This window comes from Meriones unguiculatus, chromosome 11 (genome assembly GCF_030254825.1).
Source record: "Meriones unguiculatus strain TT.TT164.6M chromosome 11, Bangor_MerUng_6.1, whole genome shotgun sequence".
Lineage (NCBI taxonomy): Eukaryota > Metazoa > Chordata > Mammalia > Rodentia > Muridae > Meriones > Meriones unguiculatus.
This window is the reverse complement of record NC_083359.1, coordinates 112129806-112153237: the sequence shown is the minus strand read 5'-3', so window position 1 is coordinate 112153237 and position 23432 is coordinate 112129806. Positions and strand designations below refer to the sequence as shown.

Genomic DNA, 23432 nt, shown 5'->3' with positions numbered 1-23432 from the left:
AAAGTTATGCTAAGAGATAGAGTTCCTAACTTTCACCAAAGAAGAATCTCTTTGCAGCATGCAAAGAGAATACAGAAAACCACAACTGGCCAAAGAGAACAACTTTCCTATGGTGCCAGGCCCCAGTGGCACCTACAGTTCTACAATAGAATTGCTACTCCTTAGGCTCAGGGACCATCCAAGAAGACAGAGTGGAAAGACTGTAAGAGCTGGAAGACCAAGAAGTCTGCTGTGATATTGCATCTCCTAGAAATGACAGAGAAGCTTCACACAAGATTTCTCAACAATATGCCTGCCTAAATAAGACCTGAAGAAGCACAAATAAAAAAAGGCATGCTAACAGAGAAGAGTGAAGTCTCCTCAGGGCCCCATTCATAAACAAGAACTGTAGGCACCTAAGGCTTGCTGAGATCAAGTGGGAGAAGTAGTCTCCCCCCAAGAAAGAGCCCCCTGATTGGTTACCCAAATATCCAGTGGTCATCCCTGAAATCAGTTACATGTGTAGTCAGAAGGTTATATTTATATATTTATACATACATGTGTGGGTAACTGATAAATTCAAAAGAGAAAGCCAGGAATTTGAGATGGGGTTGGGAGAGGGCATGGGAAGAGCTAGAGAAAGGGAAAAAAATGGGGGAAAATGATGTAATTGATGTGAAAAATGTTGAAGCAAGAAGAGAAAAAGAGGGCGGAGGAGAAAGCACAATCTCAGGGGAAGGTATGCAGTACTTTAAGTGTGAAGTTAAGGAAGCTCTTAGAAATGACCTTTATTTATTCTTCTTATTTTGGTGAAAACTTTTGTGATAATTTCATAGTGAAGCTGACAAAAGCTTTTACTCATCTAATAGTCACGGTATTTCTCTTTTATTTTGTTATTAAGACTAACACAATCATTGCCTTTTGATTTTTAAAATTTCTACCTGAAAGGTCTCAAGTTGTCAGTCCAGGAGGAACAGTGAGATGCATTAACAGGGGAAATAAATTTATTAGAAGGTCTTTAACAGCACGGACAGACAGATAACATCATGGTAGGGCTTTAACAAAAGGAATCAGAACCCTTGAAGAAGTGGGGTTATCCTCTTCCAGCCTCTGAGTATGGGCGTGGTTGTAAGGTAGGAACCTTCAGGTAAGCTCTCTGATTCCCAGGTGATAAGACAGGAAGCCTGTGGGGAGCAGAGCATGCAGCCACCAATCACCTCTTTGAAGCAAACTCACCTCCTCAGAAGTCCAGGCACTTGGCTCACAGACGGGGCCCTATGTCTCTCAACATTGTGAGAGCAGAAGGGCTGCTGCAGGGACTGCAGCCTGAGCAGCAAACTGCTCTGAGTTCTGATATTACATTCTTAAACCAACATCCATGAGGCACTATCCTTCTTGTGTATTATTAGATCCAGTGGCTAAATTTTAAGAATGCTGGTAACTGTCTGGGTAGAAGAGGCCCATTATCCCAGCAATTGAGAGGTTGAGGCAGGATGATGAAGGCCGCTCTGGACTGTGTAGTGAGACCCTGCAATTGTCTCAACCCGTATATGCAGCCACAGGTCGGTTTTATCAGCATGCTCCCTGTGATGTCTTTGTCTGATTTTTGCAGCACAGCACTGTGGAGAAATAAATTGGGAAGGACTACTTTATTTTCTAAAAGTTATATTTTAATACTGATAGTATTTCTACCTTACATGTTTGGTAGAATTACAGGTGAATCCACTTAGAACAATAGTTTTTTTAGTAAAAATTAAATCATACATTAATGTGTGTACACACATATATATATATATATAAAACATTAAAACATTGATGGACATCTAAAACATCACTAACCACTGTGTATTATTGTACACTGAATATTATTCTATATGCAAATGCCATGCCATTTTGTCTGAGAGGCTGAGGATATGTTATGAAGAGTTGTCTGAGTGACCTTAAGCTTCTTTTGTTGAACGTTTTGGAAGAGCCTGGGTGGGGGCACAGTTAGTACTGTCTTCCTTGATTAATAGCCATCCCATTGATATAGAGCTTCTTAGTTACAGAGCTCGCTGATATGTACAGTCTTGCTAGCTGATATCCCAGCTTGCTGCAGGGATCCCTCCTCTCTGCCATCTGAGTGCTTCGTCATAGGTTCTAGGGATCCAAGCTCAGTTCCTCACACTTGCATACCAAGCTCTCAGCAAACCTTTTGATATCTAGTTGAGGCCGATTTACAAAGCATTCATTCTGGGCTCTGGTTATTCTGAATTTGAAAGCTAAGTCCAAAAACACTTTGGGACCTTAGACTTTTTCTAGCTATGGTTGTGATTAAGCAACTCACTTTTCTATGCTTCCATTTTTTTCTTATGTTAAATGGCAATGGTAATGAGGCAGGATACAAGTTGTGAAAAATTAAGGGAACATGAGAAGAAAGGAGGCTACTCCTAAGGTATATACTATCTCTTAACTCTGTATCATGAACTCCCCTGACTTTTCAAAGTCTTTTCTGCAGGTTGGGAAAGACCTGGCTTCCCATAACAGGATGGGTGGAATAATATCACACACATTATAAATGCTCAGCTGATGCACTACTGTTACCAGGTACAGAACTGAGCATACTGAGCACAGTAGGAATGAACACTTTAAGGTATCTTTATAGTTTGCTGATTATCCTAGTTACGTCTTTACATCTGTGATAGAACACGACTGCCAAGGCATCCTGTAAAAGAAAGTTCACCTCAGAATCCATGAAGGTGGAGTGAAAGAAAAGATGAGATTTTCCCTCGTGATCTGCAAGCACAGGCAGAGGAGGGGCACGACGGGAATGGTGTAAGTCTTTGAGGCCTCAAAACCTCCCCATGGTACACATCTTCTCCAACAAGGTGACACCTGCTAATCCCTCTCAAACAGTGTCACCAGCTGGGAATCAAGTATTCAAACATGTGCGCCTTTGGAACCTTCCTCATTCAAACCACTACACTTATTTCTGAGTCTAATCTTTTTGTTTTGGTCTAGATCTTGAACTCCGTTATCTCTGTAGCTAAAATTATTTAAGCCCCATCTGTAGACATTGCCTCCTGCATCAGAGACCAACCTTGACCTTCCAGAAGGCTTCCTTCAAGGGCTCCTGGCTAAATCTAGTTCTTGCCCTGGGTCTATTTGAACAGCTTAAAGGGGCACCTGCCTTTGCTTCTGGTGCTCATGGCTCCTTTATTCTTAGCCATTCCTCACCTATCCTGGATTTTAAAGTCTGCTGAGCTCTGGTGGACTTTGGAATTGGCATAACCTCCCTGGACTCCATTATAATTAATGCTTATAATTAGCAGAAACACACTGTAGAGATTTGTGGCTCAATATGCTACGCATGGATGTAATTGGACCAAAGCATACTCCCCCTGGTTTGGAGGCCTCTGGGATCTGGGTATCAGAGGCATATAAAGGGCTCTAAGAGGGCTAATAAGGCACGTGAGGACTGGGTAATTAATGGCTCCAATGTCATCTTAGAAACTGTTATGTAAGGGCTTCTCCTCAGCCCCGCATCGTATAACACAAATTTCTTGATGGGAGACAACGTTCATTCCTTCATGCTTTGTTTGGGTTTCTCCCTTGGGAGACGTCTGGAAAGGGCATTGCTCCTCATTTCCTTGTACCTGCAGCTTCATAGATTAATCTTTATCAGCAGGGTGCCTTGGGGTGGGCTGGTGACAGCATTCCTGGGTAGGCTACTCCGAGGAGGACAGAAGTGCTCATTTCCTCCTTTCATGAATTTCACTGGCTTTATTTCTCTGACTCAAGCAGGAAGGCAACCATGCAGAAGGTATTAAGTAAATCATGGGAATTCATTAAATATTTGCTGGGTGGATGAATCTTTTATTCAAAATACTAATTATTATTAATAGTTTTAATAGTCTGGTTCAAACTGGAGTTCCTGTGGACTCCCAATATATTGGTTTAGGTAATGAATGGGTTGAGGACAAATTCCATTCATCAGAGAGGTGCTAGGTAATTCAGATATGGAAAGGAACCAGCTCTTACTGGGTGCATGATGAAAAATGTCTTTTAAATACTTTACTGATGTATCTTTGCTGTTTTTAACCTGATATAACAGCCTTAGAATATACTAAGGGATGAAGGAGACCCTTGAGCCATAAGATTACCTGTCTGTGTCTGAGTGGTCAAAGCGTGATCTCACTCTTCTAATGTTTCATGGAAGGTTGTGCCCTGACTCCTCATCACTTGGGCTCAGGCTGGCTCCCATGCCTGCTGAAGGCCATTCCTCTTCCCAAGGGTTATAATTCTAGACCATGGAATTCCATGATTTGAAAGCTAGAAAAACCCAAAGAAGAGATATAAAACAGAAATATAAAACAGGAAGAAAAAGAAAGAAAAGAACAAGATAACTCTATTGGTTAATTTTCTCATTGCAACCAAATACTAGACAAGAAGCAATTTAGAGGAAGTAGGCTCTATTTCAGCTCAATTTCAGCAGAAGATTGTAGGATGGTTTATTATACTTCTTCATATCAGCAAAGAAAGGGACAGGGCTTAAACCAGAGCCAGCAGTATCCTGAAAGCTTACCCTCAGTGATACACTCCGGCTAGCTAGCCCTCAACCTCCCCAGACAGCATCCCCAGCTTGGAACCAAGTGTTCTAACACAGGAGCCTGGGGAATAGTTAAAATACAAACTAATAACAATGACAGACACCTAGGGGCCTGGAATTTTAGCCCATTTTCTTCTTCATTTCCACTTGTTCTTGGAGCCAGAATTAGCATCACAGCTTCTGATGTCTCTTGTGACTTGTGTAGCATTGAATTCTGCATCTTGTTTTGCTCACCAGCAAGAAGGGAATGGTTGACATTTGTGGCAATCCTGTGAAATGTATTTGAAGACCCCAAAACACTGCACTGCCTACAATATCAGTATCACACCAGAATATCTGCTGTGAGGCCCCTTGGTGTTCATGTTGTAAGGATATTTGAAAGCGGGAAATGTAGAAAACTAGTCCCATTGGAGACTTGCTCTGCCACTGCTCTGCCCCACGTCACCAAGTAACAAAAAGGAAAGCCTAAAGTCCACCCATCCCTGGCAAAGCTTCCTGCAGTAGCAGGAAGAGCTCATGTGCACAAGGAAAGACTAGGCACAGCAGACTGCACAGCCTGTGCAAAGCACTCTAGGCTCGGGCATCTTTCTTCTAGCCAAGTAGACCTGGACTACTCAGCAGGCCCTCCTTGGTGCTGAGTGCTTGTCTTCAAAGATGGGCAATAACCATGGCCAGCGCTGTCCAGCAGCATGGTATGCAGAGGTGGAAAGTTGTTATTTTGCACTTCCAGGTGTGTTTCTATGAACTACTTGTGGCTGTTTAGCCTTTTCATGTGGTTCATGTGACAAGAAAACCTTACCTTTACTCACTGTAAGTTAGTTTGAATGGCTGCGTAGAGCTGGTGGCGGGAACATTGAACAGAGTGATCTATTGTGGTGGCTGCTTTTCTTGTTGCTATCACCAAGTACCTAACAAGAAGCAATTTAAGGGAGGAAGTGTTTATTTCAGATCACAGTGTGAGGGGATACAGCCCCTCATGGGAGGAAGCCTTTACACATCTCAGAGGACTAGGAGGCAAAGAAAGAGGAATGCTTGTCCTTAGCCAGGTTTCTCTGGACACTTCCTCACAGGCACACTGAAAGGTGATGATGCTGAGTCATCTGCTGAGCCAGAGTACTTGATACCTGTGCCGGGGTGGCTGTATTTGTCCTCCCAAACAGTTGTGTCTAGGTACTTTGTAGAAACAGACCTTAATGCCTCCCTTGCCTACCAGAATACTGAATTCTTTTCCAGCCATTTTTCTCTTGTTCAACATTTGCTCTTCTCTTGCCTCCCAGACAGAATTTTGTCTCTTTTTCCCCAAATAAGAGCTGGAATTTTACCCACCCCAACTGCTCTTCCCTGATCAAGCTACAATGTTCTCAGGAATTTGGCTTTTGCTGAGTGTCCTGTGGCTTTTCCTGGGGAGACAGGAACAACTGTCTATTCACCCCAGTTAGGGAATTAATGACAGACCAGAGAGACTGCCCTACCCAGGCCTGATCTAGTGAACCAGTGAATTGATTGAGATTATGGGAGAATATGAGTTGGGGGTTGCATGAGCACCAATGACTCAGAGGCACATGTATCACCAAAACCCCAACCTTGGCTTGGGTGCCAACTCACAAGAGCTATATCCCTGGAGCCCCTAGGGTGATTTGCAGGCAGCTTGGCTGGAAGGAATCACCTCTCTCCCACTGTTGTTACTGTTTACATGATCTTGTTTCAGGAGCCTCTTGAGACTTTGGGGTTTAGTTTGCTTCCTCAGCCTTGCAAAGTTCTTTCTCTTCATGAATTTTAAAAGCCTACTTCAGGGTGGGATATTTCATAGCAAATGAAATACCTGCACAATGGAGGTTTGCTGGCTGCCAGACTAACCCCGACTTCCTACAATGTAGATTAAGAGTACAGCTCAATGAGAGTCTAATGGATTCCTGCCTGCTTGTCCAGTCCTTCCCATTATGTCTTAACTCTAGCTTGGGTCTGAGTCCCTAATCACACAAGGGCTCCACCTCTTCCTCTCACCAGCAGTAGATGCCCTAATCCTAACCTTCAGGGCAATCAAGCTGCTGGCTACATGGAACCCTGCGGTGCTAAGTGTCTCTGGGATTCTTGGGGCACACTTTTAAGCTGACACCTGACATTTGGTGGCTTGTGATATGTGATTCAGCTACAAAAAGCCTCACTTCCTTGTCCCAAGGACTTTCCAAGACTGACTATTTCAGCATTTGGAATGCCTGTGACACTGAGTTGATAAAGGTCACCTGTGGAGACAGAGCGAGTCGTCTGGTGCCTGGAAGACACTTACTAGCTCGTTATGGTTAGATGCCTGCTGAGGCTGTGCCCCCTCCACGGAGATGAAGCTCACGTGTGTTCTCAGCACTAATGATCCACTTGTGCCCGAATCCTTCCTCTATGTGGTTTGTCACCAAGGCTGTCCTGTCCTGTAAAGCCGCGTGACAGAAAGCTGTTGACAGAGTATTAGAAAGAGCTCAGATCTTTAAAGCCAGGGATATGACAGTGAATCTTCGCAGTTTCCCAATCTCCGATGTCTGTGTCCTCTAACACGATTCCATTAAATCATAAAGATCAGAGCTTGTCAGGCCCTCTGTGTCCCTTTCCTCTGATTTGCAAAAATGAATGGAGGATTTGCTGCTAGTTTTTGTTGTTGCAGCTACAGAGCAAGCACCATTAGCTATGCCTAAGCCATTAACCTGATTGGTATTAATCAGAAGTGTCCCGTGAGCCACATCCATTGCAGAGGCCTGGATGTTTTTCAGTAAGGGGGCTTTGTGGAATCAAATGAGGATTGATTGATGACCCCGAGTGTGTATCCACAGGAGGAACCAGCCACTCTGGGTGCCTCTCTTTAATGACACTACTGTCGGTCTCTGCATGCAAAGAAGGCAGGGGGGCATAATGGCCCTTTCCAAAGCCGCTTTGCCTGAAGGACTCCTCCACGGTGGGACTGAGTGGTACTGATGTGTTTACTGTTTCACTAGCTCTTCCTGAGGCCAGTGTTAGACATTCCTGCGGGAGAGAAGCAGGGTTCTGGCATGTGGGTAGTGGGGGCAGGAGCTGGCTCACACACAGCTACAGGCGGTGAGTGACAGCCTGGCCATCTTCATTCTCCTGCAGGCATTCTGGGGGTGCCTGGGGCAGGGGGATGTGGAGGAGGCATGGAAGATTTGGGTCCAGGTATGCTATCAAGTCCAAACCCTCCAGTGGACGCTGCAGTCACTTGCACAATCCACACACATGTCTGAGACAGATGGCAAGGAACACGAAATCTCCAGCCAAGTCACAGGAGCCAAGTCAAGGAGTCCACCAGGGCCTGAAGCAGATGACCTTGGAGTCTTTGGCACTGTCCTGTAATTTACTGAGCTCCACATAGGGGCTGTGGACTCCAGAGTGAGCTCCAGAGAGCCACAACCAAACCTGCTCCTCACAGTTTGCCGGGTCTCTTGCATCTTACACTACCTTCTCAAGCAGCATTTCTGCTGGTAGTCTGGTCTAAAACTGTCATGTCTAAACCACATAATGAGCCTAGACATTGGGATAACAACCCTGACTGTTAAATAACATTTATATACATAGAATTGCACAAAATGTTATTTCCAATGAGAGATATTTTTGGGTAAAAAAAAAAAAATAAAGTTAACCTAGCAAAAGGTTTCTAATAATTTTTTAATTTTTTTTACATATTAGTTTATTTACTTTACATCCTGAGGGTGCTCCCTCCCTTCCCTCCTCTCATTCCCTCCCACTTCCCCTCTTTTTCCCTTTTCTTCTCCCTTTCCCCCAGAAAAGGGGAGCCTTCCTCCCCCCATAATAACCTTCCACAGCACATCAAGTCACATCAGGATTGAACATATCTTCATCCCCTAAGGCCAAGCAAGGTAATGCTGCCAGGGGGAAGTGATCCAAAAGCAGGCAACAGAGTCCATGTTCAAAACAGCCCCTCCACTGACCAGGTGCCTCATGTGAAGACCAGGTCTGAAACATGTGTACAGGGGCTCTAGGTTCAGAACATGCATGCTCCTTAGTTGATGTCTCAGTCTTCAAAAGCCCCCATGGGACTGGGTTAGCTGTCTCTGTTGATCTTCTTGTGAGGCTTCTGTCCCCTCCATGTCTTTCCATCTTTCCCTCAATACTTCCACAGGACCCCCAGAGCTCTGCCCTATGCTTGGCTGCAAGTCCCAACATCTGTCTAGTTCTACTGCAGGCTGGAGCCTCCCAGGTGACAGTCAAATTAGGTTCTTGTCTGCAAGCATAGCAGATCATTATTAGTGTCAGGGGCTGCTCTCTACCTTGATGTGGGTCTCAGGTGGGGATAGTCATTGTTTGGACTTTCCCTCAACCTCTGTTCCCTCTTTATCCCTGCACTTCTTGTAGGTGGGATAATTTTTGGATCACAGGTTTTGTAGGTGGGTTGTAGTTCCCCTCCTTCCTCTAGTCCTGCCTGGCTCGGAGGTGGTCACTTCAGTCTTCAAGGCCTCCCTTCCCCCATTAGGAGTTTCAGATAGAGTCACACCCATATTCTCCCAGGAGCCTACCCAGCTGGACCAAGAGATCTCCCCGCACCCCCTCTCCCGTTTTTTCTCTTGTTCCCAGCCCTCTCACCTCCCACCCCTGTTCTCTCCATGTCTGATCCCCACCCTTTTTTTTCCCTCCCCATTCTATGGCCTGCCTGGTTACTTCTCTTCATCCACTTCTTTCTATTCTACTTCCCCTGCTAAGTGACATTCAGGCACCCTCCCTTAGACCCTCCCTGTTAATTAGCTTCTATGGGTCTGTGGATTATAGTATGATTATCCTGTACTATAGGTCTAAAATCCACATATAAGTGAGTACATATCTTTTGCATCTTTCTGGGTCTGGGTTACCTCACTCAGGATGATCTTTTCTAGTCCCACTTATTTAGTCCCACCTAAAAGTTTCATGATTCATTTGTTTTTAAAAGTTGAGTAGTATTCCATTGTGTAAATATACCACAATTTCTGTATCCATTCTTCCACTGAAGGACCTCTAGGTTGTTTCCAGGTTCTGGCTATTATGAATAAAGCTGCTATGAACTTAGTTGAGCAAATGTCCTTGCATGGTAGAACATCTTCTGGTTTTTGTCTAGTAGGGGTATATCTGGGTCTTGAGGTAGAACTATTCTCAAATTTCTGAAAAAGCACTAGATTGATTTCCAGAGAGGTTGTACAAGTTTACACTCCCACCAGCAATGGAGGAGGGTTCCCCTTTCTCCACATCCTCACCAGCATGTTTTGTCACTTGAGTTTTTTATCTTAGTCATTCTCACTAGTGTGAGATGGAATCTTAGAGTCATTTTGATTTGCATTTCTTTGGTGGCTAAGGACACTGAACATTTCTTTAAGTGCTTCTCAGCTATTTAATATTCTTCTGTTGTGAATTCTCAGTTTAGCTTTGTACCCCAGTTCTTTTTACTTCTTCATCTTCTTCTTATTAATTACAGTTTATTCACTTTATATCCCACCTGTAGCTCCCTCTCTCCTCCCCTCCCAATCTCACTGTCCCTCCCTCTTCTCCACCAAGTCCCTCCCCCAGTCCACTGATAGGAGAGCTCTGCCTCTCCTTCCTTCTGATCCTAGTCAATCAGGTCTCATCAGGAGTGGCTGCATTGTCATAACAGTTCAGTGCCCAAGTGGGTTCCATTGTAATGAGAACTGGGACTGTCTCTGACATGAACTGATTTGCCTGCATTTGATCACCTCCCCCTCAGGGGGGTGCAGCCCTACCAGGCCACAGAGGAAGACATTGTACCCCAGTTCTTAATTAGATTATTTGATTTCTTGTGTTTAATTTCTTAAGTTCTTTGTATATATTTAGATATCAGCTCTCTGTCTGATGTAGGGTTGGTGAAGATCTTTTCCCAATCTGTAGGCTGCCATTTTGTTCTATTGACAATGTTCTTTGACTTACAGAAGTTTCTCAATTTCATGAGATTCCATTTATTAATTGTTGGTCTCAGACCCTGTGCTGTTGGTCTTCTATTCAGGAAGTTGTCTCTTATGCCAGTGAGTTCCAGATTTTTCCCCAATTTGTCTTCTAATAGATTTAGAGTCTGTGGTTTTATGTCAAGGTCTCTGAACCACTTGGACTTGAGTTTAGTGCAGGGTGATAAGTACAGTTCTAATTGAGTTTTCTATATGCAGACATCCATTTCTACATGCAGACATCCATATAGACCAGCAGCATTTGTTGAAGATGCTTTCTCTTTTCCATTGTATGGTTTGGGCTTCTTTGTTGAAAATCTAGTGCCTGTAGGAGTATGGATTCATTTCTGGGTCTTCAATTTGGTTCCATTGATCAACCTGTCTGTTACTATTCCAATACCATGCAGTTTTTATTAATATTGCTCTGTATTATAGCTTCAGATCAGGGAGGTTGATACCACCAGAAGTTCTTTTATTGTACAGAAATGTTTTGGCTATCCTGGGTCTATTATTTTTCCAGATGAAGTTAATGGTTGCTCTTTCCAGGTCTGTAAAGAATTGTGTTGGAATTTTGATGGGAACTGCATTGAATCTGTAGATGGTTTTTGGCAGGATGGCCATTTTTACTATGTTAATTCTATGGATGCAAGAGCAAGCAAGATCTTTATATCTTCTAAAATCTTCAATTTCTTTTTTCAGAGACTTGAAGGTCTTATCATACAGGTCTTTCACTTGCTTGGTTAGAGTTACACCAAGATATTTTCTATTATTTTTGGCTATTGTGAAGGGTGTTGTTTCCCCTAATTTCTTTCTCAGCCCTTTTGTCACTTGTATAAAGGACACCTACTAACTTTTTGAGTTAATTTTCTATACAGACACTTTGTTGAAGGTGTTTACCAGCCATAGGAGGTCTCCAGTAGAATCTTGGCAGTCACTTATGTGTACTATCATATCATCTGTGAATAGTGATGCTTTGACTTCATGTCTTCCAATTTCTATCCCCATGATCTCCTTTACTTGTCTTATTGCTCAAGTACTAAATTGAAGAGATATGGTGAGACTGGGTGCCCTTGTCTTGTCCTGATTTTAACAGGAACACTTTAAGTTTCTCTCCATTTAATTTGATGTTGGCTTTTGGCTTGCTGTATATTGCCTTTATTGTGTTTAGGTATCAGCCTTGAACCTCTGATATCTCCAAGACTTTGAACATGAACTGGAGTTGGACTTTGTAAAAGGCCTTTTCAGCATCTAAAGAGATGATAATGTAGTTTTGGTCTTTTAATTTATTTTTATGGTGGATTATGTGGATGTATTTTAGTAGGTTGAATCATCCCTGCATTCCTGGAATGAAGACTACTTGATCATGGTGGATGATAGTTTTGATGTGTTCCAGGATTCGGTTTGTAAGTATTTTATTGAGTATTTATATATCAATGTTCATAAGAGAGATTGATCTGAAATTCTCTTTCTTTGCTGAGTCTTTGTGTGTTTTAGCTATCAGGGTAACTGTGGCCTCATAGAATGATTTTGGCAATGTTCCTTCTGTTTCTATTTTGTGAAATAGTTTGAGGAGCATTGGTATTAATTCTTCTTGAAAAGTCTGGTATAATTCTGTGCTCTGGCCCAGAGCCCTCCAAGTTGGGATGCTTTTGATGATTGCTTCTATTTCCTGAGGGGTTATAGGTTTATTTAAATTGTTAACCTGATCTTGACTTAACTTTGATAAGTAGTATCTATCAAGAAAATCATCCATTTCATTTAGATTTTCCAATATTGTGGAATACATGTTTCTGATGTATGATCTAATGATGCTTTGGATTTCCTGGGCATCTGTTGTTATATCTCCCTTTTAATTTCTGATTCTATTAATTTGGGTACTTTTCCCTTTGTCTTTTAGTTAGTGGCTAAAAGTTTGTCTATCTTGTTGATTTTCACAAAAAAACAAAAATACCAAAAACCAAAAAACAGCTCTTGGTTTTGTTGATTCTCTGTATTATTCTCTTTGTTTCTAGGTTATTGACTTCAGCCCGGAGATTAATTATGCCTGCCATCAATTCCTCATGGGTGTTTTTGCTTCTCTTTTCTAGAGCTTTCAAGTGAGCTGTTAAGTTGCTAGTATGAGCACTCTCCACTTTCTTTATGAAGGCACTTAGAGCTGTGAAATTTCATCTTAGCACTGCTTTCATCAGGTGCCATAAGTTTAGGTATGTTGTGCCTTCATTTTCATCAAATTCTAGATAGTCTTTGATTTCTTTCTTTATTTCCTTTGTGACCCAGTGGTCACTAAGTACAGAGTTGCTCAATTTCCATGATTTTGTAGGTATTCTATTGTTTCTGTTGTTGGTGAAGGCCAGCTTGAATCCATGGTGGTCTGATAGAATACAACGTGTTATTTCACTTTTTTTGTGTATTTGTTGAGGCTTGCTTTATGTCCTAATATGTGGTCAATTTTGGAGAAGATTCCATGAAGTACTGAGAATAACATATACCCTTTTGTGTTTAGATGGAATATTCTGTAGTTATCTGTTAGATCCAATTGACTCATAACATTGGTTAGCTTTGTTATTCTCTGTTTAATTTCCATCTCAATGATCTGTCCATTGGTGAGTTAGGTGTGTTGAAGTCTTCTACTATTAACATGTGGGGTTCTATGTGTGACTTAAGCTTTAGTAATGTTTCTTTTACAAATGTGGGTGCACTTGCATTTGGAGCATATATGTTCAGAACTGAGATGTTATCTTGATCAGTTTTTCCTTGATGAGTATGAAGCACCCTTCCTCATCTCTTTTGATTAATTTTTGTTGAAAGTCTATTTTATTAGGTATTAGAATATCTACTCCAGCTTTCTTCTTGTGACTGTTTGCTTGGAAAACATTTTTTCCAGCCCTTTTTTCAGTGGTAATGTCTATCATTATTGCTGAGGTGTGTTTCTTGTATGCAACAGAATGTTTATGCATCCATTCTGTTAGCCTGTGTCTTTTTCTTGGGGAGTTAAAGCCATTGAAGTTGCGAGATATTAATGACCAGATGTTACTTCCTGTTATTTTTATGTTGGTGGTGATAGACTGTGTGTGCGTGCTTCCTTTCTTTTGATTTTGCAGCTGTGGAATTATTTGTGTCCTGTGTTTTCCTGGGTATAATTACTCTCCTTGAATTGGAGTTTTCATTCAAGTATCTTCTGTAGGGGTGGGTTTGTGGCTAGGTACTGTTTAAACTTGTGTTTTTCATGGAATATCTTGTTTTCTCCATCTATGGTGATTGAAATTTTGCTGGGTATAGTAGTCTGGGTTGATATCTGTGCTCTCTTAGTGTCTGCATGACATCAGTCAAGGCCCTTGTGCTTTCATAGTCTCTGTGTTTCTCAGGTGTGATTCTGATAGGTTTTCCTTTATATGTGACTTGGCATTTTTCCCATGCAGCTTTAAATATTCTTCTTTTGTTTTGTACATTTTTGATTATTATGTGACTGGAGGATTTTCTTTTCTGGTCCAATCTTTTTGGTACTCTGTAGGCTTCTTGTATGTTTATAGCATTTCTTTCTTTAGGTTGCAGAAGTTTTCTTTTATGATTTTGTTGAAAATATTTTCTGGGCCTTGGGGTTTAAAATATTCTTTCAATTCTATTATTCTTAGGTTTGGTCTTTTCATATTATCCCAGATTTCTTGGATTTTTGTGTCAGGAACTTTTTAGACTTAACATTTTCTTTGACTGATGTATCAATTTCTTTAATTGTATCTTCTACACCCGAGAATCTCTTCTTTCATCTCTTGTAGTCTGTTATTGATGCTTGTGTCTGTAGTTCCTTTTCTCTTCCCTAGGTTTTCCATCTCAGGATTGCTTCAGTTTGTGTTTTCTTTATTGCTTTTATGTCCATTTTAAGGTCATGGACAGTTTTATTCATTTCCTTTTCCATTTGGTTGTATTTTCTTGTGTCTCTTTAAGGGACTTACACAGTTTCTTCACCTGTTTGATTGTATTTTCCTGTGTTTCTTTAAGGTATCTTTGCAGTTCCTTCACCTGTTTAGTTGTATTTTCCTGCAGTTCTTTAAGGTATTTATTTTCTTCTTTTAAGGCCCCTATTAAATTCATAACCTCAGATTTAAGATTTTTTTTTTTTTTTTTTTTTTTGCATCCAGTGTGATGTATCCTCAGGGCTTGCTGTGGTAGGATATCTGGGTTTTGGTGGTGTTATATGGCCCTGGGTTTTGTTGCTGGTGTTCTTGTGCTGACCTCTAGCTGTTTGGTTTAGCAGGCCTGATGCTCTCTGATGGTAATAGGTCTCTGGGATTGTAGGTAGAGCTCGTGGCCCTGGACGGCCTCAGTCGTCTGGTTTTCTAGCTGTTCCTTGATCCTTACTGGTCTCGAGTGCCTCAGATCAGTGTGGGTCTCAGGAAATGTCGCAGGCCAGGGGACTGCTATTCTCTGATCTCTGCTGGTCTCAAGGCTCTTAGATCAGTGTGTGCCCTAGGAAATGGTGCAGGTTAGGGAACTGGAGTGTGGGGCATGCAGGGGAAGTGGAGGACAGAGGGCCCTGGGAAGGCCTGACCACTGTTGCAGGCAGGCTGTGGCAGGCCAGTAGATGGGGTAGGGGGTGTCTGACCTACTGCTCCCTGATCGGTGTGGTCTCGGGGGTTGAGGTGAGGAGTGGTGCAGATCAGTGTTGGTCCCAGGAAAAGGTGTAGACCAGGGAGCTTCTGTTCCCTGATCTGTACTGGTCTCAGGAGCCGAAGATCAGTGACAGATTCCAATAATTTAATATTTGTTTATCTGTTTTTAACTGTTTTAATCCTTGTTAATATTGTTTTCTATATTACTCAGACACAAATAGTACCAACCGGGAGAGGACCAAGGCACAAAGTCAGGCCTCCCCTCACACTGCCTCATGTGAACTCCACAAGACAGTTGAAGGTTTAGGGTTGATTATATTCTGTTTCAGAAGAAAAAAAAAAGACTTGAGAAAACATATAGCTATAGATTGAGTGGTAGAAAGACGTGCTTTCCCAACTGCCATGTCAGGCCCAAAATATGTGGAAACTCAGGGGAACCATAAAGCAGAAGAGGAAGAAAACAGAAGGTGGTGGGTTTTACACGTGTTGTGCTAACCAGAAGATTCTTCAGAATGGTTACAGGTATTTCAGAGCTAATATCTCCAGTTAAATTGAGAATCACCATATTCTCACACAACACTCACTCACTGCAGAGGCTGCACAGTCGTTATTACCCTAAGTTGGAAATAAAAGCATGACAGGGCAACTCTTACAGACACAAACTGCTTATGACAGGAAAGACAAGGTCCACTTTCAGCTTTGCTCAAGGTCATGCAACCTCTATGTAACATTCTAACCACTCTAACCATGTGGATGCCAATGGAAGATACTGAGTAAGAAACAGAGAGGTACAGAAAACACACTGGCTACTGTGGAAATTCCAGTGGAAGACGGGAGTGACTGAAGATGCCTGTTGTCCTCAGTGTTGATCTGTGTCACACTAATAGCTGCCCTCTACTCCACACAAAATAACTGCCATGTGCTGCAGCCTACAGGTTAAGTTTCCTATATTCAGGCTTCAACCTTTAAACTGCACAGGCTCTCCACAGAATAAAAGGGAAGTGAGTTTTTGTATTATCTAATGTTCATATCATAGCATTGGTTACAGAGGGTATATACATTGTACCAAATAGTTTATAAGAAAAGTCTGATTAAGCTGTTAACTGATGAAGAGACACAAAGCAGCTAGCACTGTGTGTCTTCTGTACCTCTCTGTTTCTTATTCAGTATCTTCCAGTGGCTCCACATGGTTAGAATGGGCAGGGCAGCCATGCTGTAACATAGAGGTTGCATGACCTTGAGCAAAGCTGAAAGTGATTTGGGTGAGAGCACCAACCTACTTGGGCAAATAAAATTCTCTCTTTTGAGAATCAGAACTGAGATTACATTTGTCCTGTCTGTCTAAACTCTTCAATGGTGAATTTTATTATCAGGTATTATTTATATTGTTGAGAACTTTGGTGTGCCCTGAAGACAGGGAAGCTTGTCAATTGTGAGAACTAGAAATGGTGGATTCACAAATTTATGGCAAGAGAATAGCTAAAAGAGATGGAGGAACTCCACAGACCTACTCACTCTGTGAAATAAAGCTCCTTTTAAAACATCTATAATTTTAAAGATATATGCTATCTTTTTTTGATTAAGGTTTTTTAAAGGAAGTTTTTTGTGAGAAATATTAGCTGTCCAATGCACTGTGGTATCTGACATGCAAGAGACGGTCGTTTACTAATTCAAAAAATCTTAACACACATCACATGTGTGATGTGTCAGGCACTATCACAGGAGTCAGAGGTAGGTCAGAACAAAGCTGATGGAGAACTCTGGTTCTTCTGCACCAAATCTTAGCAGAGAAGCATGTGGTGTTGACAAATAGCCCATATGTTAGTACGTTACTTTAATTATTTTCAGACACTTGAGGCTAAACAGATATATTGCAAAGGGACTTGGTCTAAGAAGATTTTCTCTAGACTCCAACCATCTGATAGAAAGAACATTCTACACTGACTCAAGCAGTTCTTCTGTAGCTCTAGTGACTTCACAGTCACCTAGAAACCTTAAACCACAGCTTCTCCCACACCAAGCTTCTCCCTCAGATGAACTGGGGTAGACTTTTAGGGTATGCATCTTCATTAGTCTCCTAGGTGACAATGCAAATCCTAGGGTGCTCAAGTACCCACAGTGTAGAGAGTATGTGAGCCTGGGTCAATGGTGGTTCCAAACAATGTTTGCAGAACAATCATCCATCTTTTACAAATGCCTCCCCCACCGAAAAACAAAACAGAAGAGGAGAGGACATCTAAATGCCCATTGAGAGATATAAAAGGGTAGTAAGTCAGTGGAATGGAATAGGATTAAGCTTTAAAACAGAATAAAAGACAGTCCAATGCTACAAAATAGATGAACCTTGAACACATGGTGCTGAGTGAAAGAGACAAATCACAAAAGCACATATGGAATGTCTAAAAAACCAAATCCATGGATGCAACTGGTCTTTGTCAGGGGACTAGGGATGAAGGGTGGGGACACCCTGATAATGGGTATCTTACAGAATGATGAGTACCAACTGGAGGGTGGTGGCCTCTGATTTATTTTCTAATCCGTAGGTTGATGGTAGAGACTTCTTCGCAGAAGACAGATTAATAAGAGAAAGGTCCACAGGTCTATTTAAAAAAAATCCATATGGCTGAAGCTTTCAGAAATGAAAACCCAAGGAAACAGGAAAAACTGTACTTACACTTAGGTTGGTAAAGGGTTCACTGTCATGTGGAGGTGAGACAGGAGGGAGCCATCGTGAAAAACTATACAAACTCTTGAGGACTCAGCGAATCCTGTATCCAGAGAAGAGCTGATATAAAGAAAACTGCACAGCCTACTGGCTGAAATTACAAAGCTCGGAACCAGGATCCCTGGGTGCTAAGCCTGACTCTGCATGTACTTACCTGTATCCTTGTTTAATTTACCATTTAAGAGAATTCAAAAGCAGAACATCATGATAGAATTTTAATATAACCACTGGCACATTGGTTTCTCGATAAAGTATGCTGAATGTCAGGCTCTACCTCTCAAAGAGCCAATAAAACATATTAAGTATTTGTCCAGTCTCTAATGTAACTTTAATCACTGTGAAAATCTGCTTTGGGATCTAAGAAGGTGAAACTCTGCCACGGTTAATCCTCAAATAGGCTTATAATCTCTCAGAGGGTGTAGTGATTTCTAGGAGACCACATAGCTCAAAAAGCAAGATGGAGACAGGCATGAAGTCCAGAGATGCAGACCCTCAACATCATTACCCTCCAACACTGTGTCTCACAGCCTCACAGAGACCAAATATGAATTCACTTGTGTCTCTTAAAATTGTATTCTTAGGATGGGGCTGTTTCTGTTCATAAAGTCTTCCTGCATAAGCAGAAAGACAAGTTTGTCCCAGGCAAGCATATAAAAACAGTATGTCAGCATATGTCTATGACTCCACTGCTGGGGACGACACCTGGGGAGTGCTAGCCAAACAGCCTACCTGAATTGGCAGGCTCTGGGCCAATGAGGGCATCCACGTGAAAAGCCAAAGTGTAGGGTAATCAAGGAAAAAACAACTCTCTATTACAGATATAGCTGCTATGAACATGGTTGAGCAAATGCCATTGTGTGGGGGAGCATATAGCTGAAGTACAGAGAGTTCCAGTTTTCTCAGAAAGTGCCAGATTGAATTTTTCAGAGAGGTTGCACACATTTGCACTCCCACCAGAAAATGGAGGAGGGTTCCCCTTTCTCTACATCCTTTGCAGCACATGTTGCATTTGAGTTTTGATCTGCCATTCTGACAGGTGTAAGATAGAATCTCAGAGTCTTTTGCATTTCCCTGATGACCAAACAGACCCAGAAAGACACATATGGCATATACTCACTTATAAGCAGATTTTAGTCATATAGTACAGGATAGACATACTGCAATGCACAGACCCTGGGAAGGTAAGTCCAATGGACATCTTGGGCTTTGTGTCAGCCCACTAGTAAGGGGAGTGGGGGAAGATCCCTAACATGGACTCTGTGGCCTGCTTTTTGATGGGACTTCCCCCTGATGGGACTTCCCTGTAAGGCCACAGGGGAGGAAGATGAACTCGTCCTCACATGAATCGATGAGCTGGGATGTCTGGATAGGGGGCTTCTCTTTTCTGAGGAATAGGGGAGAGAGAAGCAAGAGGGAGGGTGGAACTGGGAGTATAGAAAGGAGGGGCCTATGACCGAGATGTAAATTGAATTAATTAAAAAAAAAAAAAGAAAAAGTAAAACAGCTCTCATCTACCTTTGCTCTCCATATGTATATGCACATGTGTTCAAATGCCTGCACACACACACACACATACACACACACACACACACACACACACACACACAGAAACTCATATATATACATTCACAAATATAAATAAATAGAGTGGTTTTTTTGTTGTTGTTGCGAATTCTTTAATGTGTAAAATATTTCTTCCGGCTTTAGTAGGAACAAAGTATGGAAAAGGCAGTTAAGAAGTGAGTGGATGCCTAGCATTTCCTACTTCACTTGCTAGCCAGTCATCAGTGGTTCTCCTATTTGTACTCCAAAGCTTTTCATAGCAAACCAGCAAGGTTTCCTGCCCACATATTTGCTTCTCTTGACTAAGGAGACCAGCTGGATCCATGTCAGGCTGGAATGATGGCCCAGGTCACTCTTTTGCCATGCCTCAAGATGCAAACCTGTCTCATCTTATTCAGGGACATTAAGGAAAGCTGCTTGGTGTTGCACATCAAATTGATTTCATGCCAAGATTTTACTCAACCACAGGTGATAACCATTGAAGTGTCAAAGCCTTACAAGAAACATAAACACATCTGATGCAAAGAGCCCTTTGTTTTTAATGACATGTCGAATTAGGCACCTTCCCTTAGATCTGACACAGGCTGGGCTGTTTGCTGAGAAGCAGAAATGAAACACGTAAGATTTCAAATTGGAATGGCAGGAAAAGTCAAAGGACATTAGGTTCAGGGTTGACTACATATTTAGAGTTAGTCTCTCTCTTTTTTTCTCTCTCTTCCTCTCTCCCTCTCTCTCCCATACGTGCCAATCCTTGGCTGATGCAATGGCACTCCAGCTTCTCTGACTCAAAGATGATACTGACGTGTTTGTCCTCCCTAGAGAGAAAGCCTGTGGCTTAGAAATTGCTTAAATCTACCCACATTCACCCTCTTCTGGGTCATGTCTGTTCAAGGTGACATGTCTCAAGACAAGCATTCTTAGCAGACATTCGGGCTGTCCAGTGTGGAGTCTGCCCACAGTGTAGACTGCCTTTCCTCCCCAGCCTAAGGGATGCATAATCACTCCTCTAATGAGTTTTCTAGCTTCCATTTTCCCTGAAATCTTTTTTGTCCAGCTGTGTTTACTCTTTTTATTTTTTGTATTCTGTCTGAAGAAGACAGAATTTGCATAATTAAGAATGACCCTAGCCATCTCTGCTAATGCCTCCACTAAAACCTCTGACTGTCCCTGTTAACTAATTACATCTATCATTGTGTCAGGCAGGTAAAAGACTCCTTCAGTCTGTTGAGACAACATTATTCACCTGGGATTATCAAAGGTTTCAATTCTGGCCATTAGCTGAAATTGCTGGGGTCATTCATTATAGCAAACTGTGTATACCTTCCAGAGACACAGAGTAAATGCAGAATCAGAAACAGATTAAAGAGCCATGCGTCAGGAGCTGGAGTCCCAGCTGCAGTCCTTCTGTTCTTTGGAGCTCAAGGATGAAAAATGAAGAGGAAAATCCTCCCTTTCCTCCCTCAAAGCAGTAAATACTCCAAGTGTTTGCCTTACGATGTTTTACCCCTATTGCAGTCAGCCTTTAAAGTATCTGGTTTAAGAAATCGATAACAAAAACATGAATCAGAAAATAAATTTAATTTGAAACTAAATCCAAAATAAGGCTGACAAGCTAACGCCCTGTCATGAGTAGGTGTCTCCTGTGAGCCATGGACTGTAGATCGGGACATTTGTTATTAGAACAGAGGTGGTGGGCACGTGGGTAATCTTCCCATTAGCTCATTCCAGCCATTGAAAGTGAACAAAGAGAGTTAAGTTAAAGATTATATTTAACCAAAAAAAAAAAAAATCATGAAGGAGAATAAAAACATCATTGCAGGATGTGAAATAGAGGTATAATTGTTCCTAGGCTGGAGAACAAGGCCAGGCAACAGAACGATTCCTTGTAAATATGCATTTTGTTTACCTGGCACATCTTCCCTCTTCTCTACAGAATTCAGCATCTTTATCATAAGCCACATATATATGCGCATATATATTTTTATACTGATCCCAGTCCATTATACAGAAAAACTATGATGAACTTGGTAAAAAAATATAACAAGTAATACGCTAGAATAGAATGTTGAAATTAAAAGATAAGTTACCTGAAATAAAGATTCTCAGCGAGCTAACTGTAGTGGCATATGGCCAGGATGGTGGACAAGAGGGTCATCCATGAGTCTGAGGCCATCCTGGGCTACATAAGGAGTTCATGCCTTCCAGGACTACACACCTGTCAAAAGTAAAACAATAAAGAGCATAACTAGCAATTAAACAACATTGTTCGCTAATAGTATGGTAGTGTGAGTCCTGAGGGGAAAAAGCGCATCCTCCAATCATAATGTCCAATTTACCTTCTTAGACACGCTTCTGCGGGAAGGCACGTGGGTGCAGTGCTCATTAGATGTGTGCTTGTCTTACAGAAAGAGCAAGCTGAGAGATCACAGACCAAACCGTTAGAGAAACAACATGTCAGTCACATCTGTGTAAGTGGATAGAATCTATTTTTTCCCTTCAGTTTTTAGAAATCTGAGATAAAGACAGTCAGGAGAAGAAAAGAAGAATGAAATTTGCGATGAGTAGGTTGCTTCTTCACCACACAGTTCAGTTGTGAGTTAAGTGGTGAACATCACCCTGGGGATGTATCTGGGAGCAAAAGACACAAGAGACCTACCTCTGCCGGACTGCTCTTCTATGTCAGAGGTCAGACCCTCAATGCAGTGAATTAGAGGTTCCGCACGTGGGAGGCAGCTGACAGCATAGGAGCATCGGACATGGGTGTGGAGGCTCAGCAGAACCAGAGGCTTTGCATAAAGGCAGCTGTGGAGGGTTTCACTGAGAGGACCCAGCATTCAAAAGCTTAGGCCTTGAAGGAGCACGTGGACATCTGAGGAAGGGTCCTTCCAGCAGAAGAGCAGAGTCTCCCGTGTCCTGAGCTGGGAGTGTGCCGGACCTGTTCAAGAGGCGTGAGCTTGTGACACTCCAAACAAAGAGGGGAGTGGCTTCTAGAAGGACAGGAGTGACCAAGTGACATGGAAAGAAAGATCCATGTCTCCTTCTGTACCACGGATGGGTGGGAAGTGAAGGAGGAAGACACTAATTTGTGTTTTTAGAGGCTTGTTTTGGCCACTGTCCTGAGAGTGGCCTGTGTGCATGGGGAGGAAAGAAGGAACGTTAAGCAACTGGAGTGGGAGAAAGACAGCCTTCCTCTGACTCCCGGCAGCTGGTGTAGAAGAGAGGCAAGTGCTCGGCCAACACAACACTTCTTACCGTCAGTGCTAGCAAGACCCGTTTCTAGATCAGATGGCAAAGGAGAGGGCCAGGCACCCTCCCTCAGGGTGCTAAGAGGTTTTCCTGAGTGCCTGGAAACATGGAGATGCCATTATTAGGGTGTGAAAGAAATAGCTTTGGTTTCTAGACTAATAAGAATTCTTAAAATTCTTGATTTCATAATGAGATTCTATTGGCCACCGAGGTAAGGCTTTTGAGCATGCAGACATTTGGACATTCTAGGCTAATGTCCATTATACATACTTATGGGAACTTTCAGCATACAGGTATCATTTTAAGTCATTGCCCTGCGGAATAATGACAATGTGAAGAGGCCAAGGACTGAGGTCATATAATATCCAAACTGATGAGGATGTGGGGGAGAAGGTGACCCCATAGAGACATTAACAACATTCCAGGAAGCAGTCAATAGTGGGGCAGTGGCTGACGTGGAAAGGACTAAGCCACTGTGCCAAGAACTGGGGTGGTGACAGGAAGCTGAGAGAGGAGTGCAGGCTTAACAGACTACGAGAAGCCAAGCCAACTGACGGACAGGTCCAGCCACTGAGCAGGCTTGGGGGTGCAAAGGCCATGTTGGACTTAGTTTGACAGAAAACAAGCATCACAGTTACAGTAGAGCCTGTAGGGCACAGTCTACTCTGTGCCCTACACAAACACTTGGCGAGTTCTTATAAGGTGAATAAATGCTGTAATATCCATCCAGGCTCTGTTTCATCCTTCTTCACATGCACTGTCCTGATATTTTAATTAATTAC

The 23432-nt window shown here is 42.3% G+C and overlaps 1 long non-coding RNA gene across 1 annotated transcript; it reads right to left on the bottom strand.

The window, feature by feature from the left end:
- Nucleotides 1–1382: 1382 nt before the first annotated feature.
- LOC132646518 (uncharacterized) lies at nucleotides 1383–22330 on the bottom strand. The gene is made up of 3 exons (XR_009584817.1): nucleotides 22061–22330; nucleotides 21492–21619; nucleotides 1383–1598 (listed from the first exon to the last, which is right to left on the bottom strand). It is a non-coding gene; the product is annotated as an uncharacterized LOC132646518 (long non-coding RNA).
- Nucleotides 22331–23432: the final 1102 nt, after the last annotated feature.